Source organism: Sinohyriopsis cumingii, chromosome 10, assembly GCF_028554795.1.
Source record: "Sinohyriopsis cumingii isolate HCF-2022 chromosome 10, ASM2855479v2, whole genome shotgun sequence".
Lineage (NCBI taxonomy): Eukaryota > Metazoa > Mollusca > Bivalvia > Unionida > Unionidae > Sinohyriopsis > Sinohyriopsis cumingii.
Window position 1 is genome coordinate 111,336,728 of NC_142970.1, and position 13,881 is coordinate 111,350,608.

General features: G+C 35.8%; 1 long non-coding RNA gene across 1 annotated transcript in view; it reads left to right on the forward strand.

The window, feature by feature from the left end:
• Positions 1 to 1,180: 1,180 nt before the first annotated feature.
• The window catches only part of LOC149791027 (uncharacterized), a 34,985-nt gene continuing 22,284 nt past the window's right edge, over positions 1,181 to 13,881 (forward strand). Inside the window, exon 1 of the long non-coding RNA XR_016423651.1 lies at positions 1,181 to 1,268. This is a non-coding gene — a long non-coding RNA (uncharacterized LOC149791027). The remainder of the gene's footprint in view (positions 1,269 to 13,881) is intronic.

Here is a 13,881-nt window from a genome sequence, read left to right on the forward strand (position 1 = left end):
GTGGGAATAGACCAGTCGGCACTGCTATATGCCCTTTTGGGTGCACGCGACGTAAATCCAAGTAACGAGTTAATCAATGTTACAATTGACAATGACCACATGTACAACAGTCAGGTATAAATGATATAAGAAGATGGCTTAAGTCCATGATCCACTCATGTCAAGGTTTATCAAATCAGGAAGATACTCTGTCAGACAATGATCAGTTCACTTCAAGGTTTTTCAACATGATGAAGATACTGTGAAAACAAATAATACCAAGTTCAATAGAATGTTTCACAGGGATTTACACTGAAATGCTTATAAGCAATGTTGTTATGCGTTAAAATGGTAGACTTTAGATTTTACAAAACTGCATAGATTGTTAACATTTTCTGCTCTTCAGTGAATACGTATGTGAACCAATCATTGCTAAGAATTCTATGCACTAAGGTTGGTTCAGAATGTTATAACGTTATATCATCTGTAGTAAGAAATGTAATTTAAACAAATGAACGGTTATACGGTTCACAGAAGAAATTTTCTGTGGCCTGAGGTCGCACACTCACAAAGTGCGTCAAAACACAAAACATAAAACCCTTCGTTTCCGACATGGGATTGATCGGTTGTAACCAAGTCAATACAAGTACCAAAAAATATATCATTATACTTATACACGCATTCTTTACTAAAAGAACTTTTCTAAAGAAAAATATTTCAGCAAAAAATAGATTTTGAAAAGGTGAAGGTAAGAGCTCAATTGCGTCAAAACCGATTATTCTAGTAAAGGAGATTAATGGCGTTTGTCAGAAACACACAAACAATATTGGTTGCTCCATGTCCGCTTTAAAAGCATAGTATATACAATGCGTGTGTGTGTGTGTGTGAGAGAGAGAGAGAGAGAGAGAGAGAGAGAGAGAGAAAGAGAGAGAGAGAGAGGCAGACATACAGAGACAGAGAGCCATCAAAATTTTCCTTTCTGGTTAAACTAACCTCCCTCTAATATTGTGCTTGTGAAAGTTACCTCTCTTTGTTTCATGTGTCTTCGAATTAAATATAAAAAAATATTTATGTTCGTATTCTTACGATACGATGAATTACACAATTTACAATATATAGTTATCTTTATGTTATTATATTTATATTCCAGTAATATGTCAGTTAATAATAACTTATAACAAATTATTTAATTTCGTTCCAGTACTCAATCCAATTGGTGAAAGTCAAGGTCATTGTTGTTGCAGAAGACGAGTGCAGACCTTCACGATAAATATCTAATTAACCAATAGGTAACATTTTAATAAACAATTTAACAATTGCGAGAAATGTACCCAGAATGTTTAGAAATAGTGTAGTAATAATTAGTCATCAATAACTTATGACTTCTGTAAATATTGATTTCAGGATTAAGCCATATTATTTAAAATCTGCCATTGGAAAGAAAGTCTATAAGTACGATGCCTAGTATTACATAAACAAAAATATCAGTTGCATGAAAAAAAAAACATAAATTTACCTGTTAATTTGCAAGTCACTTTAATAATACAATGTAGGCGAATTTGATTCATCTTAAATACAATATTGATTGTTTTGCTGAAAATAAATACTAATATAATTTAACCAAAGTCTAATCAGTATTGATATTTGAATGCCCTGCACCTTAAGTGTCGTCAAGAAACTTACAGACGAACATTTTTCATTGCTATGGATGTTTACATAGTCGGTGTTGAATGCCTACATGATCCATGTAACTTGTAATAATATCGTCGCAATATCGGGACATGGGAATGTTTTATTTTCAACATGTGTAGCTTTCATTGTGATATCACAGCACATGACATTCAATCCGATTTGTACTGGATCTCACCTTTATGTTGATAAAAATGTTTGTGTGCTTTAACATTCAGTTTTACCTTATGTGTTTGTTGGGGTATAAAAATAATGACCTTCCAATAGAATATGGATGGAAGAGCATCCAAATAAATGAAGAATCAATACTTAAATGTATGTATAATCAAATTCTCAAAAATGACACCCTTTACTGAAATAGTAGTGAACACATACATGACTTCTATTATAACTTGCAGCTGAATAGTTCAGTCTGATTTAGACTAAGATCTCCAATATAATAGAGATCTGACAGGCACTGATAAAATTCATGTTCTTCTGCCATTTGGAATTCCAAGTCCACATGTTAACCATCAAATAAAATATTAATTTTGTGTAAGGGATAAATTAAAGTTAGTAATGATTAGAGGGGGAAACAAATTTGGTACCACTGTATTTCTGGACATGACTGATATATACCACTGTATAGCACATTTGTTTTAGGAATTCAAACAGAAAAGAATTGGTCACGTGAAAATATTAGGATTATTTGCGTGTCTTACAAAGAAATACTTGTGCATAACACATTTCATACACTAGTAAATATGCATATAAAAAAAATTTTGTCCAAAAATTTGGATTTGGCATGAATATCTTGCACACGAACCCATTTGGTATTCATCTTGGCATATGTAACATGTGTCATATGATAAAAGGATCATGTAATTATACTTAAAAAATTAAAGATGAATTTGTGATATAAGACAACTGTTTGGTAAAACAAATAATCATTTTTTAAAAATGTTTTTGGCTTAGTAAACTAAAACCATACTGTTAGTTTCACTAAATTCGCAATGAGATTACTCTGGAATATTGTATTATATCCTACTAACAGATATTATCAAAGTACTGGTACAGTGAAAACAAAGCACCTTGGTACATACTACAGACCTGCCAACCGTTATAATTTTGCAGTAAGTCTTATGAAAATGACGCTCGAATACGTAAGTATGGAATAAAAACAAAAACTATGGAAAAATGTTTGTTGCCGAAATCTGGATAATTGGTTCGTTCGTGTTTGATTTGGATCCAGGTTTCATATTATAATTATTGCAGTTGCAGAGTATCCCCTAAGGGTGCAAGACTGAGAGTGGAAAATCTCCTTGATGTCAAAACTTGGGGTCAGACTGAGTAAAAAACAAATTTTTTATATCAAAATTGGGTGTCAAATTAAAAATGTGGGGTCTATGAAGCACAAATGATGGTAAAGGGAAATACTGAGTTGTTAGGGAACCACACTAACTTTACAGCAGTACATCAGAAGCTTTAAATTGCACATATATTTTGATGCAACTCATCTGTATGATTATAGAATTTTTAAAAATGGCATAGATGCTTATTGAAAACAAAATAAAACTAATCCCTGAAAAACTGTAAATAATGAACACAGAATAATAAAAAGGAATATTCAGATTTTTGCAAGGGCCACAATTACATTTGTTGGGCATCACTTGTCAATCTGGGTATGTCTTATAGTGGGAGATATGATTTCCTTCGTTAGATGAAATGGCAAACAATTCTAAGAATTACATCAAGTTGAGAGATAGAAGCAAACCATTGAGCTGCTTAGGTTTTGGAACTGAAGTTTGTTCAACTGTACTAGTGGTAAATAAGGTCTCATTTACTTTGCAAACTTTTCACTTGAATATAATGTTTACCGTCACTGTATGTTTCAAATACAAAACATTCAAATACGTTTTCCAGCTTTATAATAGCAGTTTATGCTATTTTGTTACACCTTACTGAAAACTGGTCAAACTTATTTAAAAAAATCAACTGCTTTACTGAGACAGTCTCGTCAGGGTTGGCAAGTCTGTTACTCCCCCAAAACTCTATGGTATATCATTAATACCTTCCACCTCTTGTACTAATATCTTTTGAATTCGATTTTTTGCATGTCCAAAATTTGTAAGCTGTGTTTTGATTGGCAAATCATAAGGTCGTCTTATAGTGTATCCCCTACTTTGAGAGTATAAAATCCGCTTGGTGTCAGAAGTGAGGGTCAGCCTGAGTAAAAGTAACAAGCTCTGGTATCAAAACTTGGTGTCATATTACAAATTTGGAGGTCCATGAAGTACAAATCAGGTTAAAGGTGAATAGTTTTAACATGAATATGTATTTACATCTACATATTATAAGCAGTGTTGCACAATGAGTGTGTGCTTGAGTGTCACTTTAAATTTTTTAGCATGTGTCCCCCAAATCTTGACCCTTTGGGCATACCACCCTTTCCAGTCATGCTTTTTAGTCAGAATTTTTTTATTTAAAGATATGCCTAAAGCCTTTCATTAGATGATGTCCATTCACGTCTCTGTTGATGGTAACAACGGCCATTATAAGTCACAAAAGATGGTAGAAACTGTCAGATGGTAGTGAATATATTTTTAAAACAATGTATCTGGCAATGAAAATATTCATGCTTTAGGTAGTCAGACAAGCTGCGCTGTAATGTACAGTGTTTTACAGTCAATGGTGTAAAGTATTTTCCAGGTTAAAGTCACCTACATGGTGAGTAAGCCATAATTTATTTTGGGGTTGAAATATTGACAAAAGAGGCTAAATTTATGAAAGTATACAATTTGTCATTTAATTAATGATTTGTTAGTTGGAAGTAAAAGTAAATCAGAAAACAGGTATTCATTATAGTAAATGCTGGTAGATAATAAGCATGAGAGTAAGATCCACAGCAGAAACTTCTATGTTGCAGCTCATTTCATTTCAGCCCAATATTCATATATGTTAACGTGTTAATGAGTGATTTGAGCAGTGATAAAACTTCTATTCCATTAAAGTAAGTGTCAAAGATAAATGTGATATCACGCTGCTGACAACAATATTAAGGTGGCAAAATGGTCCAAGCAAATAAAAGTATCTCTTGTTATTAAGACTGTTAGTGATTTATGTACAAAATTTTCCTTTGTCAGTCTAAAAGTGTGTGTCCTCCATATTTGGAGTGTGGAACAGTGGCCCCTACCATTGTGATTTTATGAGCAACACTGATCATGCACATCTAAACAGATAGATAAGCAGTCCCAATAAAATCTGCAAAAAGGTGATTGTCTGAACTCCAGTACATTTATTGAAACAACAAATATATTATTCTGTAAAGGTGAATCTGAGTCCATTGAACTAGAATTAATCTGGAGCATTTATAGTGTGGATCAGTAATAGTCTGGACCAGTGCAAAACTGAAATTAAACAGAAGGAAATACGGTATTAATTAAACTCTTGAGTACTGAAACATGCATATTCATACATACACATGATACTGTGTACTGTGAATACCTTTGCAGCTAGGACTTAAATATACAAATTTAGTTCTTTTGTTTTGTATTCGCCATTTCTCATTTAAACTGTTTTTCTGAAGTCTTGCATCATCAGAGCATCTGTTACCAACAAATTAAACTGCTAATGTTGCAGCATTTGCTGGCAGGGTTTGTATTATTGCTATCTGTAATACACAACTGCATTATTTGCACATTACGAAGTTAGTGTTAGGACTGGTTGAACTGGTGTCAAGATAATGTGACTGGGTGGGACATGGTGCTACATGTCTGCGGCATGATGCCCCAGTGCTAGACATCACTATAAACTACCACAATGAAGACATTGTAGCGATATGACTGAAATATTGTTAAAGCTACAATAAAAATCCAAATCACATGCACACACGATCTAGGGAGTAAAGTATTCAGTACATTAGTCAGTCAAAGCTTAAAAATTAAGATAACTTAATACATAGAGCATCTCTAAGTCTAGATCATGCACTTCCCATTTCCTGTTGGCATGTACAAAGATAAGTGTTTGACAAATTTGCCTGAAAGAAACTTTGAGCCCACCAACAAAATGCAGCATTTTTTATTTTGATGTTCTGGAAAGGGACTTTTAAATTATCAATATTCTGCTCCCTACTGGAGATTTTTAAGCAAGTCCCTTTACTTAATGAAAATTGTCTGCTTTGTTCAATCAAACGTTATAAATATTTGTGCAGAAAAGCCGACCACACTACATATAAATGGGGAATAGTACTATTTCTATTCTTCGTATTTCATTGGATACCTGTAATTAGCTCTCACTTGTACTTCATGAACCCCAAACAGCAAAAACATTTTGGTCCATTAAAGTACCAAGGTAGTTGTTATTCCATTAAGGTATCAATGTAGTTATTTTGTACGTTATATTGTCACAGTAGTTATTTATTATTAAAGTATCAAGGTAGTTATTTAGTCCATAAAAGTATCAAGGTAACTATTTAGTCAATTGAAGTATCAAGGTAGCTATTTAGTCAATTGAAGTATCAAAGTAGCTATTTAGTCAATTGAAGTATCAAGGTAGCTATTTAGTCAATTGAAGTATCAAAGTAGCTATTTAGTCAATTGAAGTATTAAGGTAGCTATTTAGTCCTTTAAAGTATCAAGGTAGCTATTTAGTCAATTCAAGTATCAAAGTAGCTGTTTAGTCCTTTAAAGTATCAAAGTAGCTATTTAGTCAATTGAAGTATGAAAGTAGCTATTTAGTCAACTGAAGTATCAAGGTAGCTATTTAGTCAATTGAAGTATCAATGCAGCTATTTAGTCATTTGAAGTATCAAGGTAGCTATTTAGTCAATTAAAGTATCAAAGTAGCTGTTTAGTCCTTTAAAGTATCAAGGTAGCTATTTAGTCAATTGAAGTATCAAGGTAGCTATTCAGTCCTTTAAAGTATCAAAGTAGCTATTTAGTGAATTCAAGTATCAAAGTAGCTATTTGGTCAATTCAAGATTCAAAGCAGCTATTTAGTCAATTGAAGTGTCAAGGCAGCTATTTAGTCCTTTAAAGTATCAAGGCAGCTATTTAGTCAATTGAATTATCAAAGTAGCTGTTTAGTCCTTTAACGTATCAAGGTAGCTATTTAGTCAATTGAAGTATCAAAGTAGCTATTTAGTCAATTGAAGAATCAAGGTAGCTATTTAGTCAATTGAAGTATGAAAGTAGCTATTTAGTCAATTGAAGTATGAAAGTAGCTATTTAGTCAATTGAAGTATGAAAGTAGCTATTTAGTCAATTGAAGTATCAAAGTAGCTGTTTAGTCAATTGAAGTAACAAGGTAGCTATTTAGTCAATTGAAGTATCAAGGTACCTATTTAGGCAATTGAAGTATCAATTTAGCTATTTAGTCAATTGAAGTATCAATGTAGCTATTTAGTCAATTGAAGTATCAAGGCAGCTATTTAGTCAATTGAATTATCAAAGTAGCTGTTTAGTCCTTTAAAGTATCAAAGTATCTATTTAGTCAAATGAAGTATCAAAGTAGCTGTTTAGTCCTTTAAAGTATCAAGGTAGCTATTTAGTCAATTCAAGTATCAAAGTAGCTATTTAGTCAATTGAAGTATGAAAGTAGCTATTTAGTCAATTGAAGTATGAAAGTAGCTATTTAGTCAATTGAAGTATGAAAGTAGCTATTTAGTCAATTGAAGTATCAAAGTAGCTGTTTAGTCAATTGAAGTAACAAGGTAGCTATTTAGTCAATTGAAGTATCAAGGTACCTATTTAGGCAATTGAAGTATCAATTTAGCTATTTAGTCAATTGAAGTATCAATGTAGCTATTTAGTCAATTGAAGTATCAAGGCAGCTATTTAGTCAATTGAATTATCAAAGTAGCTGTTTAGTCCTTTAAAGTATCAAAGTATCTATTTAGTCAAATGAAGTATCAAAGTAGCTGTTTAGTCCTTTAAAGTATCAAGGTAGCTATTTAGTCAATTCAAGTATCAAAGTAGCTATTTAGTCAATTGAAGTATGAAAGTAGCTATTTAGTCAATTGAAGTATGAAAGTAGCTATTTAGTCAATTGAAGTATGAAAGTAGCTATTTAGTCAATTGAAGTATCAAAGTAGCTGTTTAGTCAATTGAAGTAACAAGGTAGCTATTTAGTCAATTGAAGTATCAAGGTACCTATTTAGGCAATTGAAGTATCAATTTAGCTATTTAGTCAATTGAAGTATCAATGTAGCTATTTAGTCAATTGAAGTATCAAGGCAGCTATTTAGTCAATTGAATTATCAAAGTAGCTGTTTAGTCCTTTAAAGTATCAAAGTATCTATTTAGTCAAATGAAGTATCAAAGTAGCTGTTTAGTCCTTTAAAGTATCAAGGTAGCTATTTAGTCAATTCAAGTATCAAAGTAGCTATTTAGTCAATTGAAGTATCAATGTAGCTATTTAGTCAATTGAAGTATGAAAGTAGCTATTTAGTCAATTGAAGTATGAAAGTAGCTATTTAGTCAATTGAAGTATCAAAGTAGCTATTTAGTCAATTGAAGTATCAAAGTAGCCATTTAGTCAATTGAAGTATGAAAGTAGCTATTTAGTCAATTGAAGTATCAAAGTAGCCATTTAGTCAATTGAAGTATCAGGGTAGCTATTTAGGAACTGAAGTATCAAGGTAGTTGTTTGGTATTAAAGTATGAAAGAAGTTAAAAAATGTATTTGGTGTGTGCAAACTGTAGTCATTAAAGGCATCAGTGTCATAATTTTTTTCTTCCAGAATTTACATGCGTTATGATACGTCACTGGTAGAAAATGAGGAATTTTCAAACTTTTCTAAAACGGCTGACCTACACAGGATTGGCTGTTGGTAGCGGTGCAGTTGTGATTGCCTATGTCTACACAAAATTTGTGTATGCCACCAAGTTAATACCAAACATAAATAAATGAAGCATGATTTAATGATCCGTATGGCTTGCAATTCCATAATCAGATGCAACTTGCGGTATATCCTAAATGTTTTGTTAGATTTGAAAAGTAAAGTTACATGCTGATGATCATAAACCAGACTTGTGCACTGTCACAAACTGACACTGTAGCACCCTAGTCAAGAATAACTGTATTTCGATTAAACATTCCACCTTTAAAGAATCAGTAATCATAATTTTGCGTTCATTTATGTGGTTCGCATTATTTGTTGTGAAAGCCTTTACGATGCTGATTAAGTCGTAATGAAAAATCTCATCCTGCTTTCATTGTGTATGTGTGTGTGTGTGTGTGATTTGGATTTTTAACGTAGCTTTAACGATGTTTCGGTCATATTGCTACGATGTCTGCAATGTGACAGTTTATAGTGATGTCTAGCACTGGGGCATCATGCCGCAGACATGTTGCATCATGTCCCACCCAGTCACATTATCCTGACACCAGGCCAACCAGTCCTAACACTTATCTCTTAGTGCTGAATGCCAAGCGAGGCAACTGTTAGTACCATTTTTGTAAGTCTATGGTATGACTCGGGCGGGGATCAAACCCACGACCTCCCACATCCGAGATGGACGCTCTAACCACTAAGCCACCGGAGCGGTCTACTTTCATTGTAAAGTCATGAGCGCTGTCTCAAATCACCTCTCTATGGAGTTACATTATGTAATGCAGCTTTTTTCTCATATTAAACTATTTGCTTTTTCATATAAGTTAATTCTATAGTTATTGTAAAGGTATGTATTGTATTTTGCTTTAACGATGTTGATGTTTTTTTAAACTTTCACAGACCGTTCCGGTGGTCTAGTGGTTAGAGTGTCTGCCTACAAATTCTGAAACAAGGTCAGGATTTAGTTCAACAACTGGTGTTTATAAACTAACATTCATGGTCAAACTATTTTCTAAAAAAGAGTATCTCTAGTGAATTTCTTTCCTGAACATACGTGTGCCTTGGCATTATTGGTACGTATGCCTTGTCCACAAGTGGGGCACAATCTCAGAAGTTGACAAGCACTTTTCTGCTGTGAACCTTGTGTCTTCAAAAGTTGCTGGTAACAGGCAGGGCTGACAAAAGTGCACAGAAAAGCAGGGCAATGTACTCGTTCTTGTCCTTTCTCCAGACAGGGTTGAGAGGCCAAACATCCTGGGCATTTCGAACCACAATGATTGTGTTGCTCTCGATTGTTATAGCCATAGTCACATTTCTCACAGTTATAACTGTATCCCAGGAATGCGGTGATACTGGTAATAGCATCGAAATGTTCATCGTGATGATAGACGTGAATGTATTTTCCATCCTTAAAATCTTTGCCTCGAAACAACAGAGGTCCGCATACTTCTTTGAGGGTACACTTTCAAGGTGTAGCGTGGAGCTAGGATATCTTGCACGTTTTGCATTTCATGAATGCCACAGGGTGTCTCTTTGGACAGGCCGGCTTGTTGTAACAGGAGTTCTGCTTCACTTCGTTGTTTGGTTCGGTTCGATTTTCGAATGTTCTCCCAGTGTCTTTTCCATTATACCGTGTCGTTCTTGTCGGCATAGGTTCGTCCCACCACGATAGCCCTGGCTAAACACATGTGGTCTTGAGGGTTGTTAATTCGGACGAGGCTTGTTTTGATGTTACGAAGGTCGTCCACAATAAGACCTTTTTGCGTCCAGTCCCTTGGGGAAGAGAGACGTGGGTCATGGACAGTGTCGCTTTTCCATCGGTGATGTGAAATTGGTCATTAGATTGTTGCACGTGTTGAATCTTGTCGATAACTTTAGAAGGTGTCAGTTCTGCGGAACTGCTAAACTCGATCCAAACAGGGGATTTCAAGCTGTCGTGATGTATGGATAGTCTCAAGCGATAGTCTTCTTTGGCTTGACATTTTCGCTTCAGTGCGGTTAACAAAGAATACCACACCTCGGTGATGAACCCTTCTGCTTTCTCCAACGGTACGTCGGACTTGAAATCTTTAAACTTCACCCTGTAAGTGTAAGCATTGGAGCGCTTTTCCGTCTCTCGAATATGATTTTCAGGGTTTACTGGTGAACTTTGGTTAGGTGAAGACTCTCTGGGTCTGGATTCAGGTTCACTCATATCTTCAAAATTACTTGCATGAATTTGTGCCAAGACTTCAGCTATTGTACAAGGCGATATATCACGCTTCTGCCTCTTACTTTCTTCTTCACGAATTGATGCGATCCTTTCATCTTGACTGCAAAAAGTCAAATGACTACATGTTAAACACCATGGGTCACTTTATATCCATGACAGATCAGCGTATATATAAGGGGGTGTGTCTTGCCTTTCACTATTCATTTCACTCTCAAACCGAGCAGAACAATGGAAGAGCCTACACAGATCGAACTTTTGATCAAAGCTTTGCGAGGGGTTATCAGAAAATGTTCTTCAGACAAGCCGACGGACTACTCACCCTCCTTTCGAGATGAAAGTCCAGATACTTGCTATATCTGTAAGAAGAAAGGGCATTGGTCTTCAGAGTGTCCAGACCGTCAAAAAAGCAAAACAGGGGCTAGAAGAGACAAAAGTCAAGATATCTGTTATCATTGTCTCAAGAAAAAGGACATTGGTTTTCAGATTGCCCTAAGAAACAACAGGAGCAAGAAATAGAAGAGAGGAGTTATGGACAGGAAGAAGTAGAGGTACCCTCCCCCAAGGAAGAACCCAGACACGTGCAGAAAGAGAAACAGGAGAAAAAAAGAAGACGTGAAGAAGGTGAGGAATAAGTGAAGGAAAAAACTGTGACAGTGAAGAAATTTAAAAAACAGAGAAAGTGAAGACAGATACAAAAGAAGCTTATGAACTTGTGATGTGAATTGTAAAAATTGGATCACAACAGACCAGGCATAAAACGTAAGTGCCTCTTAGTTTTGACTTTTACAATAAGAACCTACACTCATGTACTCGTAGTTTCACACGTACATGAGGGATAAAACAGGATTTTTTTGAGTTTTAATTGATGCTGGCAATTGAAATACTATCTCTTTTCGAGAGAAGTGGGTGGCCCTTTGATTTGTTTAAATCAACATTAACTGCCTTAATCCTTTGCCACGGTCAAGGCCTACTTCTGGTTTGCCTTCTGTCGATGATGATTGGGTAGAAATCACTGGGGGTGGTACGGCAGGCGTAGTCACAGGGTTGGGATGTTTAGCTCGGGAAGGTCTTATTCTCTTCGGTCGTAATAAAGACGTCTGATACGTTTGTTTCAGACTCCTTAACTCTGCTAAAATGTCTAAGAGTACCGAGACCGTTTGACTTTCACTACCTTGTTTCTTCGCTGCTTCTTGCTGTTGTTGAAGAAGAAAAGCTTGTTCTGCTTCCTTTTACTGATGTATAAATTTCAGAAATTCTTCTTTCTGTCTCTGTTTGAAATGATCAGCGAGTGGTAAAGAATGAGAAGGTACTAGTACCGGAACAAATTCTTGCGAGGTAAGAAAATCCACAAAATCCCAATTAAAATTAGCTTCTTCTAGAAGTAGGTGCGTGTTAACTTTGGTAGTTGGTGCTATTTCATCGCTTCTCGTCTCCACGACCGGTGCACCCCAATTCATCGTCTTCTTAGTTTCCGTCATGATTGAAAACGGTGTCGATTGGACTGACTGCTCACAGACGCTAACGCCTCTATATAGGGAATGTGACGTAACAGACTGCTGTCTTCGGATTGGACGAATGACTCCGTGTGGTAACTGAATTTTGCAACGCGTGTTTGGATTGGTCAACCAACTCAATCCGTTTCGATTCTCCCTTCTCCTATAAATAACCGCAGTTCGCTGCATTCCTTCACCTGTTGTCGTCACGAACATGTGGACCAACGTAGAATCCTCTACTCTCGTATTGTCAATTCTGTTTCGTACGGACTTACCTATGTATGTCAGATCATCGTGGATCATTGTCAGGATGACGGATACAAGCGTTTGGAGCGGAAGAATTTATGTGGAGAGACAAGGCTCTTTAAAGAGTTTTGATTTACGGACCAGAAATCACACAAAGTTTGAGGAAACGAAGAAGACCTATACCGTGCCCTCTGTGTTAACGGAATGATGTTAACATAAACCCAAGGCCCTTTTCAGGGCCTCTTATAGGCCTCGGAAATAAATGACTTTCTTGCCTCCCTCAAATTTTTTTAAACTGTTGTATCAGTGTTTGCCTCTTGTCTGTGGTCTATTGTCTATTGTCTCTTGTATTTTTCCCATTGTCCCTAGACAGACCCAATACTTTTTGTCCCTCTATAGACCCACTCCTGTTAAATTCCCTATGTTCCATTCCCATTGTCCCTAGACAGACCCACCATGTTAAATTCACATTTTCCCTAAAGTTCCGGTCCTGTTTTCCCCATGTTAAATTCACATTTTCCTTGACTGACCAACCATGTTAAATTCCCATTGTCCACAAAGTTCCGGTCCTGTATTCCCCATGTTAAATTCCCATTGTCCCCAGAGTGCCGGGACCATGTTTGTAATGGTAAGTCCCATTGTCCCTAGTGTTCCCCACATTACTACTTATATTTCACTTGACCCTTCGCAGCTTTTTTTTATTTCTTCCTCAGCATCAGGTATAACACCGATTTCAAGGCTATGTTGATAGCCAGCTTTACAAAGTACATTGCACGATTTTCTGGTAATTAATTTATCGGATACAATAACTCGTTACTGACATCACTGGCATCATCAAACACCTTTGTCAACGCAAATAAGCTAATTTCTAGTCCCTCGTGTGCCCAAATGAGCTCAGAGTATCAGGCTGTGAACACTACGCCAACTCGAATAGGACCAGACTGTGTTCGTTGGAATTCTTTGACATCAAATGTCCTGGAGGGCTGGTAAATGTCAACAATCGCCTTTGCTTCGTAGCCTGTCGCAACAGCTTTATAAGATTGTTTCGCGTGCTTGCCTCTCTCTTCTTCTGCGTTATTATATTTATGATCCAGTAACTTTTGTTTAATTAGCCTGATCTGTATTATCCTCGTCACTGACCTTATCAAAAGGATTACTCATTTTAAATGCAGTGGGAGAGTTATATTTCTTTTGAGAATTTAATCTTTCACGCACGATATTCTGGAGATTATTTTAAGTCATAAGTAGTGAAGGGGGACACTTTAGCCTCAATGGGAATTAGCATTAAAAACACCCTTGGGACACTTTAGCCTCAATGGAAATTTAACATGGAGAAAAATCGTGGGGCACTTTAGCCTCAATGGAAATTTAACATGGCGAAAAATCGTGGGACACTTTAGCCTCAAGGGAAATTTAACATGGGAATAGAGTTTGGGCTTGTTTAGGGACAA